The sequence below is a fragment of the Rattus norvegicus genome, chromosome 6 (genome assembly GCF_021556685.1).
Source record: "Rattus norvegicus strain SHRSP/BbbUtx chromosome 6, alternate assembly SHRSP_T2T, whole genome shotgun sequence".
In the NCBI taxonomy this organism is placed as follows: Eukaryota; Metazoa; Chordata; class Mammalia; order Rodentia; family Muridae; genus Rattus; species Rattus norvegicus.
In genome coordinates, this window is record NC_141539.1 from 55,542,255 (window position 1) to 55,552,209 (window position 9,955).

General features: G+C 44.9%; 1 long non-coding RNA gene across 1 annotated transcript; it reads left to right on the forward strand.

Annotated features, from left to right (window-relative positions):
- The first annotated feature begins 1,894 nt into the window (after nt 1-1,894).
- On the forward strand, nt 1,895-9,656 carry LOC134479363 (uncharacterized). Its single transcript, XR_015622324.1, has 3 exons — nt 1,895-1,998; nt 3,645-4,269; nt 7,842-9,656. It is a non-coding gene; the product is annotated as an uncharacterized LOC134479363 (long non-coding RNA).
- Nucleotides 9,657-9,955: the final 299 nt, after the last annotated feature.

A 9,955-nucleotide genomic window follows, 5' to 3' on the forward strand; every position in this document is an offset into this window, starting at 1 on the left:
TTGTCCCCAGCCGAGGTCCACGTGTATTCATTAAATGCTATTGGATAGAGATGCTTTGTGTTGGTCAACCTATAATCCAGCCAAACCCACTAGGAGGAGCCTGGCAAATTGATGGATCAGCAAAACCCATCAGCTTTTCTGAAGTATTTGCCACAAAGCACATCTGCTAAAATATGTTTGAATTTCAGTGGGCTAATCTGTGTTTCCTAAATTCCTCATTAGCAGTTTGCTCTTAGCCTAAGGCAAATCCAGATAAAACTAGAAATTCAAAGGGGCAAATCACTCATGGCCATCATGGTCTTGGACTACTGTTCCCTTCTGATCGGAGTACAGAGTTTGCCTCACAAACCTCACAAACATGGATCTCAGTCAGACAGGGATATTTTGTTGAGCATATGCCCAGGACTGATTGATCCGGGACATGGTCCAGATTCGGGAACTGAACCATGACCCCGAGATAAGGTCTTATAGGGCTTTTTTTTTAAATTTTATTTATTTATTTATTTATTTTTATACTTCAGATTTTATTCCCCTCCCGGTCCTCCCCCTGAGAGTTCCACATCCTATACCTCCTTCCCCTCCCCCAGTCTCCACAAGGATGTCCCCACCCCACCCAGTCCACCAGACTTCTAAACTTCCTGGGGCCTCCAGTCTCAAGAGGGTTAGGTACACCTTCTAACCTTAACTAACCCAGACCAGGCAGTTCTCTGCTGTATATGTGTTGGAGGCCTCATCTCAGCTGGTGTATGCTGCCTGCTTGGTTGTCCAGTGTCTGAGAGATCTCAGGGGTCCAGGTTAATTGAGATTGCTGGTCCTCCTACAGGGTCATCCTCTTCCTCAGCTTCCTCCAGCTTTCCCCTAACTCAACCAGAAGGATCAGCAGCTTCTGTTCATTGGTTGGGTGCACTGCACTGACTCAGCTGCTTGTTGGGTCTTTTGGAGGGCAGTCAGGATAGGTCCCTTTTGTGAGCTCCTCATAACCTCAGTAATGGTGTCAGATCTTGGGGCCTTCCCTTAAGCTGGATCCCACTTTGGGCCTGTCACTGGACCTTCTTTATCTCAGGCTTGTCTCCATTTCCATCCCTGCATTTCTTTCAAACAGGAAGAATTATGGATCAGAGTTTTAACTGTGGATAGCAACCCCATCCCTCACTGGATGCCCTGTCTTTCTGCTGGAGGTGGGTTCAATAAGTTCCCTCTCCCCACTGTAGGGCATTTCATCTAGGGTCCCCCCCCCTTTGAGTCCTGAGGGTCTCTCATTTCCCAGGTCTCTGGTATACACTAGAGTGTTCTTCCAACCTCCTACAGGGCTTTTTAAGCCCAAGATCTACAAACATCTGTGCCAAGTTATTCCACTAATCAGGATTTAGGAATGGGGGGGTCCTTAGGAGCATGTTTTTTGTTATACACTTATCCTGCTCAAATTTGTTGGGGTATCCATCTGTGACAGGGGACTTGCCTTATCTAATATTCATGTGTTAACTTGTCTTCCAGGATTGGACTTGTCTAACATTCATGTCTTAACTTGCCAACCAGTATGTCAGTTACCCACATACATGTCTCTTTCTGCCAAGTAAGATACCAGTTCCCAGGGAGGTCTTAAGAACTTAAACTTTAACCAAACTATTACTCAAACTGGAAGTCTTATTCCGAATAGCTTCTTATATTTGTGCGGGTGTCTCTCTTATGTTGGGGTCCATCCCAAGAGCAAATACCATAAGAGGCAAATACCGTAAAAGCATATACATAGGTGCAGGAAGTGTTGCTGGGTGGTTCATTCAAGTTCTACTGACTTCTATCATGACTGGTTTCCAAGGAAACAGAATATGTAATCAACCGAGGCATGGGAAAGTTTCCTAGCAACAGCAGAAAGAACATGAGAAAGTTTCCTTATAATGTTAGTAACAGAACAAAATGGCCGGCTAGACAGGTAACAGTTACCTAGGCCTTAACACTTCCTTTGCCTCTGCACCAGGACTAAAAATGGACAAAAGAAAAGTAAGTTTGTTTTGCTGTGCTTGTGGGGCAAACAAAGTAGTTTCTCCAAACTGTCAAAGGTCTATCCTAGGGTCTTCAGATGAGAATCCTCCCCGTGGTTGTTCTTTATGCTGTGCTGGAGTAGCTGGTGGGGCAACCCACCCTTGGATACTTACTCTCATTCACATCATGAGATCCACATCATAAGATGTGGATCCAGAGTGGAGTGGAAGTAATCAGAGGTGGCTAAACCTCAACCACCTTTACCAACTTAACCTACAGAAGACCACATCCTCTCCTGAATACCATCCACCCATTCGAGTCTTCACAGAATGTTCTACTGTGATGTGGTCTCCAAGAGACTGCTGACAGATTTTGACACAAAGTGAATTAAACCACAGATAATGAGCAAGATACTTGAAGGCGCCTCAAGTATTGAGAAACAAAACAACATTCTCATAAATGTACTAAAGATTAAAAACAAGTACGCTTTCAAGGAAAGTTAGGAAAATCCTTTTTAAATAAATTATACCAACCACACAATATACCAAACAATATGATATCTAACTAAAGGTGTGACCTGAGGGAAATTCATAGTTCTAAGTACTTTTTATTGGGAAAGAATAAAGGTATATGAAGTAACTCAAGCTTTCACCCTGAGAAGTCTGAATTAAATTCAAAGTAAAAGAAATTAAAAAGAATAAAACAGAAAAAGTTTGGGGGAAATGTAATTACCAACTCGTGTGTGTGTGTGTGTGTATGTGTGTTATACACATGTGCATATGTGTGTGCAGATGCCTGTGCCTGTGCCTGTGTGTGAACATGGGGATGCCTGAGCTAATGTCCCATGTCTTTCCCAATTGTTTTCCACCTTGTTTTTCAAGACGGGATCTCTCGCTTGAACCTGAAACTCACTGATTATCTAGACCGTTTGGCCAGTGTGTCTAGGGAGCCTCCTGTCTGCTCCTCCATGTACTGGTTCAGAGATACTTGCCACCATCCTTGCTGTTTGTTTGCATAGGGAATGTTTTACCCTTTACCCTCTAGCCACCTTACAGCTTCCAAACCTGGGCTTTTTCACTCCTAATACATTTATTGATTGTTTAGGACTTTGACATCATGATCCCCAAGCACATTCACTTCCTAGTCCTCTCAGGTCTGCCACATTCACCACCGCCATGACATTGGAACCTCCATGGACTAACTGCCCTGTTCAAAAAAAGAAAAAGAAAGAAAGAAAGGAAGAGAGAAAGAAAGAAAGAAAGAAAGAAAGAAAGAAAGAAAGAAAGAAAGAAATCAAGTGAAATTTCTGTTGCTCATATACTCATTGGAGCACAGTCAAACTCTTGGCATCCAACCCCTTAAACTCAATGGAATCCCTCCCCAACCATACTCCCACCAGAAGCCAGCCACTGTGGAGAACTATGCAATTCTATCACAATTTTTAACAATTCTCTTTCCTGGTTTCCTGTTTAGGCTGTTACTTTGTGTGTGTGTGTGTGTGTGTGTGTGTGTGTGTGTGTGTATGTGTGTGTGTGTGTGTGTGGTGGGGGGGAGGTGGGTAGGAGCAGAGTTTGTCACTGAAGTCCCGTGTTCCTCTTTCTCAATGGTGAGTTTGCAGTCATCAATATCCCTGCAAAAGTAGCTTTTTTCACCTTTTCAATCAGCAGGAGCAAGGATCATGAACTTCCATTGTTCTGGGCAACAGTAAAGACCACAGGCATCCACTTGGTCCCTGGCATCAGCATGTTCCACTGACCTCTGCGTGGTCTCCTGTGGCAGTACAGGCGACAGACATCAACAGGGCCCTCTGCCACTGCACAGCCCAGACACCATCATAACCCTCAGTGGCAGCATATACCACAGACATCAACATGACTTCAGGCTGCACCAGACTACAGACATTCACATGGCCCTTGGTGGTAACATGGGCCATGGACATCACCACACACTCCACCTGTAGTAAGACATGGAAGAGCCCCTGGAGGAAGCATGACCCACAAATATCAGGATGGCCTCAGGTGGTGACCAAGACCAAGAATATTCATATAGCCTTTGATGGTAACTCAGGCCAGAGACATCATGGCCCTGGCTGCTGTAAGACCATGAGCACTAACCTCCAGCTTTAACACAGCCTGGAAGAGAGGATCATGGATACCAAAGTGGACCCCAGGGACAGCATTGGCCGTAGCAGTCTTTCCAGGAGGTTCAATCAAGAAAATGAATAATTATTAATCTTGGAATCCTGTAGTTGGGCAAACGGGTGTCTGGGCAGCATTTTCCAAGGCTGAGGTGAGGACAAGCTCCACACTGCTGCATGGCAGCGATCACAGGCTTCTGTTGCATTTCTCTCACTGTTGTGGAGTCTCTAGTTTCTACTTCCACTTCTCCCCACTGCTCACTCAGGCCTCCATTCCTCTCTTTCACACCTCACCATTCATCTCTTATAGTGGCACTGCAAAGTGTGGTATATCATATACTATTTCCCCCCACATAGCTTTGCATGCAAATAGTCAGTGCATCAGTCTAGTTCAAGGCTTCTGATTTCTCCCACACTATAATTACTGAGCCATCACTGAATTCTGAGATCTCAGATATCCTGCTGTTGGATTAGTGAGATGGTACAGCTAGGCAGAGCTTCTGGAGGCATGTTCTGTGAGAGCTCTTGGCTGCTGCCCACCTCCTTGCCTACAATATCTTTCACCCCAAGGCTCACCAGGCTTAGACCTTTGTGCTTATAGCCTGCAAACACTGCACTCTCAGTCCAGCAGGGCAAGCAGCATGGGCTGCAGCTGCAGCACCTACATGTAGGTGCAGTCTGGCAGACCTAGGATCGGCCCTATTCAGGCATGTTTCTGAAGGAGCTCCAGAGAGCCACACACTTCCCAGTCCTTGAGGTCAGCTACCCTGTGACTTGGCTTACCAAGCAAATCAGGGCCAAACTAATGCCTCTTGAGCAGGGCAAGCAGCACAGACTACAGCCATGGCTGCTCCCAAGGATGGTCCATGTAGGTGTCTGGCGAGGGCTGGCCCTAGTCAGCAATTTCCTGTTTCTTCAGCAACTCTAGGCAGTCACACATTTTTCTAATCCCTCTCCCCTTTTTAAAAGATTTTCTTCCTTCCTTCCTTTCTTTTTTCTTTCTTTCTTCCTCTCCCTCTTTATTTGGTTTTGTTGTTATTGTTTTGGATGATTCGTTTTTATTTTTTAATGTGCATTGGTGTTTTGCTTACATGTATGTATGTCTCTGAGGATGTCAGGTCCCTTGGAACTGGAGTTACAGACAGTTGGAAGATGCTATGTGGGTGCTGGGAATTGAACCAGGGTCCTCTGGAAAAGCAACCAGTGCTCTTAACTAACTCTGAGCCATCTCTCCAGACTCCTCTTTAAATGATCAAAATTCATAAAAACTATCAAGAGAAAAATGAGAAGAAACAAAGTAATAGAAATAAAACTTACCATTTTTACAATTTCTACAGGTATTATCAGGATTATAGGGAGATAGTATGACTTTTTATGACAAAAAAAACCCCAACAAGTTAAATAAAATGAATCCATCAAAAAAGTCTTCAAAGGGGATCCCAGGGATGTCAAACCTTGGAGGCAGGAAGAACAGAAGTTCAGGGTCATCATCAGCGAGTGCATAGCGAGTTTGAGGGTAGCCTGAAGTGCATGAAACTCTGCTCAAATAAAGAGGGAAGGAGAGGAAAAACCTTAAACAAGTCCAGGCTGAGCACAGGCTGACAAATGTGTGTGTGTGTGTGTGTGTGTGTGTGTGTGTGTGTGTGTGTGTGTGTTGTGTATACACACTGCTCCCACATATATACGCCTGTATGTGTGAAGGTCAGAGGTCTGGCATCTTCCATCAGTATCTGTTATTATTCTGTTAGAAACAGTGTCTCTAACTGAAGCTTACCAATTATCTACACTGGCTCAATAGTAAATCTCCCTGGCTCCTCTTGGATTGCTGACGTGCACTGTAATGCCTGGCTTGTTTGTGAATGCTAAGGATCTGAACTCAGGTCCTAATAGTCTCAAGGCAAGCACTTTACCCACTAAGCAATCTTTCCAGCCCCCAAGACTGGAAAACTTTTTAAAAGCCATTAGCACATACTTAAATGGCAAGGGTCATGCATGTTTAAGTTTAAACATGTGTTACAGAACCTTTCTGGAATTATGTCACCATACTTATCACACGTCCTTTCTTAGGGTAGAGTAACACAAATTCAGAAGCCCTCATGAGTGGATAGTGACTAGCACAGTGGCCATTCACGTCTCAGACATGAAATACATATGGAATGGGGGGGGGCAGCGCAGTCTCTGTTGCATCTCTTGGGCAGGATAGAATCACCGTAGACGATATGTGAGAGGTGTTGTGACTGCTCCATTGACAATCTATAAAACACGTGCTGGTTGGATAGGACCATGGGCCATATTGTTGATGACTTGGAGGCCTAGAGTAGCTAATAGTGATCCCATGAGTTGCAGAACTGTTAAGTATGCAGTATAGAGAGAAAGCACAAATTATTGCCCTGATGCCCACTTGCAAACTAGTGCCTAGATTTCTTCTAGGCGATAGAGTGCTCACTCCTACTCAGTCCACTGAAGGCCACATTCTTACTAATGTTCCTAACTAGATATTGGTGAGGCAGAACCTTTGTAAAGTTATGTCACAGTGCTTATCAGATCTTGTCTTAGGGTAGAGCAACACAAATTCAGAAGCCCTCTCAAACAGCTAGTGACTCGCACAGTGGCCATTTACGTCTTATAACTGCAATACATGTAAAATGGGTTTACTAAGGCGAACAGCACTATGGCTGGCTCTGATTCTTTGCTACGTGGTTTTCAGATTTGCATGGGCACATTCTGCTCTGATCATCCAGCAAGGAAGGAAACAGGGAAACTCTCTAGAGCCAGTTACACATTGTGACACACACCCCTTCCACCACACATACCCACTTTGTAACACATGCCTTTCCTGAGAAACACGTCCCTTCCGTGACTCATGCCCTCTCTATGACACACTTCCCTTCTGTGACACACACCCCTTCTGTGACAAAAGTCTTTTCTGTGACACACGTCCCTTTGAGATACATGACCTTTCTGAGAAACATGTCCCTTCTGTGACACACATCCTTTCTGTGACACACATCTAATCTGAGACACAAGTACCTTCTGTGCAAACCCCGTCAGTCAAACTTGGTTGTCTAAGTAAGCCAAACCTTACTGTAAGAGAACACTGGAGATGTGGTGTGTGTGTGTCCAGAAGGAAGAGCATGGTGTTAGCTATGACCACATACACATTTAACTCTGCAATCTAAGAATCTGTTTCAATGAGCTATTCAGTTCAGAGTTATGCCAACCAGCCCCTCCCAAATTGGTCTCTCCCCTTCTTCCTTAATGCCAGAAGCATACAGTTTCGCTGGTGTTTTAGAACAAATATTTTCTCAGAACTTCTTATAAACAAGAGTATCATATGACTAATTTGTGAGTAATAAACTGCATAGGATTGTCTCCAGGAACTTTCCCCTAAAAGACATCCTACGTGCACTCTTATTTCTGGGTTCTTCTTTTGTCCTTCTCTCTGAAGAGTGAGGTGAAAGCTGGAGCTCTGGCTTTTCTTCCACAGCCTAGAGGTAGGAAAGTACAGAGCTCGGTGAAGCCAGGTGTCTCTGTAGCGTCTGAAGGGCAGAGGATCCAGCTCGGCTCTGGAATGCCCACTTTGAAACTTGTAAGCGAGAGAAAATAGGCTTCCTTTGGGTTTCAGGCCAGTCTATCTTCCACAGATAATCTACTCTCAGTTTAGCCAGCCCTGTGTCTTTCTTCCTAAGATCTAGTCTTTTGCTTTTCTTCTTTCTATTTATAGTGTGATTCTGCTTTGTTGAAGACTTGTTCATGAGAGCTCATGGGAAGATACTTTTATGTAGCAAATGGGGGCTGAAAACCAGAACTGTATTCTAAGGAAGGTATAAGCTCCATTTTAAAAAGGGGGATCCTTCCACTCTACCAAACTGGACTGCTGGTGTATCCATGAATTGTTGGCAAGTGGATCGAGCCGAGCTGCTGCTGCTAACTTGTGAAGGGAACTGCCGATTTCCAGACGACACAGGAGTTGCTCCCAAGAGCCCTCTAAACAGGTCCACTTCCTCAGTGTCCTTTCTTTCCCACTATCTCTGGTGGGTGGTGGCTAAAAGGGAGGTTAAAGTGTTTAAGAGCCATCATTAAAAACAGGTTTGAAAAAAATTAAAGTTACAGATTGTAGATGTGAGCCACCACATCTACCTCACAGCCCACTTCCCACAGGGATTTTGTTCTCTGGTACAATAGCTCAAGTGGCTCTGGAACTCACCCTGCTGTTCAACATGACCCCAAACTCACGGCCATCCTCCTGCCTCAGCCTCCTGGATGCTAGGATTCTAGGCATGAGCCTCCATGCCTAGCCCCCCAATACTTTAAAATGTTTCCATTTTTGACTGCTAGTATCTTTTTTACAAACATGAGCAAGGCTTCCTGGCAGACTTCTGCCACGCTCAGAACAATCCTACTCAGACCTGCTCTGTGCCTTTCATCCAGGGCCTCAGCGTTTACTTAGAAGTCAGAAATAAAAACAAGAGAAAATTCTCGAGAGTGGGTGAATTTTATTGTCTCTCAAAGATCCAAGGTAAGAAGAGTACCTTGGCGACACCTGTTGGAGTTCTTGAATTGATGGGACTGTGCCATATTCCTAATCACCTCGGGGTTGAATTACAATTAATGTCCTACTCACCAACAAGCCAGATCGATACTGCAGAAATGGTTCCAAGCCTTAAATCTGTCTCCTTGTGTTTCGCGCCAGCGTGTAGAGGTTACTGCATTTTTTCCTTTCTTCTTAATCTTTTTATTCCCACTGAAGCACATTACTCATGCAACCCCCTTGAAAGTCCTCAAATTATTCAGCACACAGCACAGATACTCTTGTCAACTTATCTACAGGATCGATTGCGGTTAATACTGTCCAGTCTCTATAATAAAACTGTCATTGCAGCTACTGTTCATCCTGTCAGCTTTCCAGAGGTTTCTATCTGCGTGGAATTCTGCAATTTGTTTTCTTTCTAGAATTCATGAGCCCACTGAACTTCTCTTACGCTATATAAAACATCTTAAAAGTAAAGCAAATACCTGGAAAGCACCAAGCCCAGACACTATGACTGATGCTATGTTGTGTTTGCAGACAGGAGCCTAGCATGGCTGTCCTCTGAGAGGCTCTACCAACTGCTGACTGAGACAGAGGCAGATACTTACATCCAACCATTGGTCTGAGGTCAGGGACTCCTGTGGAAGAGTTAAGGGAAGAATTGAAGGAACTCTGAAGGGGACTGCAGCCCCATAGGAAGAACAATAGTATCAACTAACCCATACCCCTCAGACCTCCCAGGGACTAAGACACCAACCACGGGCTAGTTCCAGATCCCTTGCCAATGTGCAGCAGAGAACTGCCTTCTCTGGCCTCAGTGCGAAAGGATGCCCCTAATCCTGTAGAGACTTGATGCTCCAGGAAAGAGGGATGCAGGGGGAAGCACCCTCACAGAGGCTACGGGGACAAGGAATGGGTCCCTCCCTCTGGGATGGGGGAGAGCGATGGGGACAACATTTGGGATACATAAATACAATAATTATAAAATAAAAAAATAAAAAGACCCAGAAAGTCGTTGCTTCCTTCCCCACCTGCTCTGAGGGCCGTTTCCTTCAGCACACCAGACGGTCATCTCCTGTTGAACTCAGGCCTCGCAGTCTCACAGCTCTGCATCTGCCTTTGGACACACGGTGAATCAGCTCTGCTTCCTGTGGTGCAATCCGTGGCCGTAAGCAGCACAGACTACTGAAGGCTGAATCCTACTCTACCAGGTCTCTTCCGGTTGGCTGTCAATTGGGATTTGGTTATATTTCAGGGGTTTTTTTGGGGGGACGGTGGACCCTAAAACTCTTAAGAGCCATTATTTA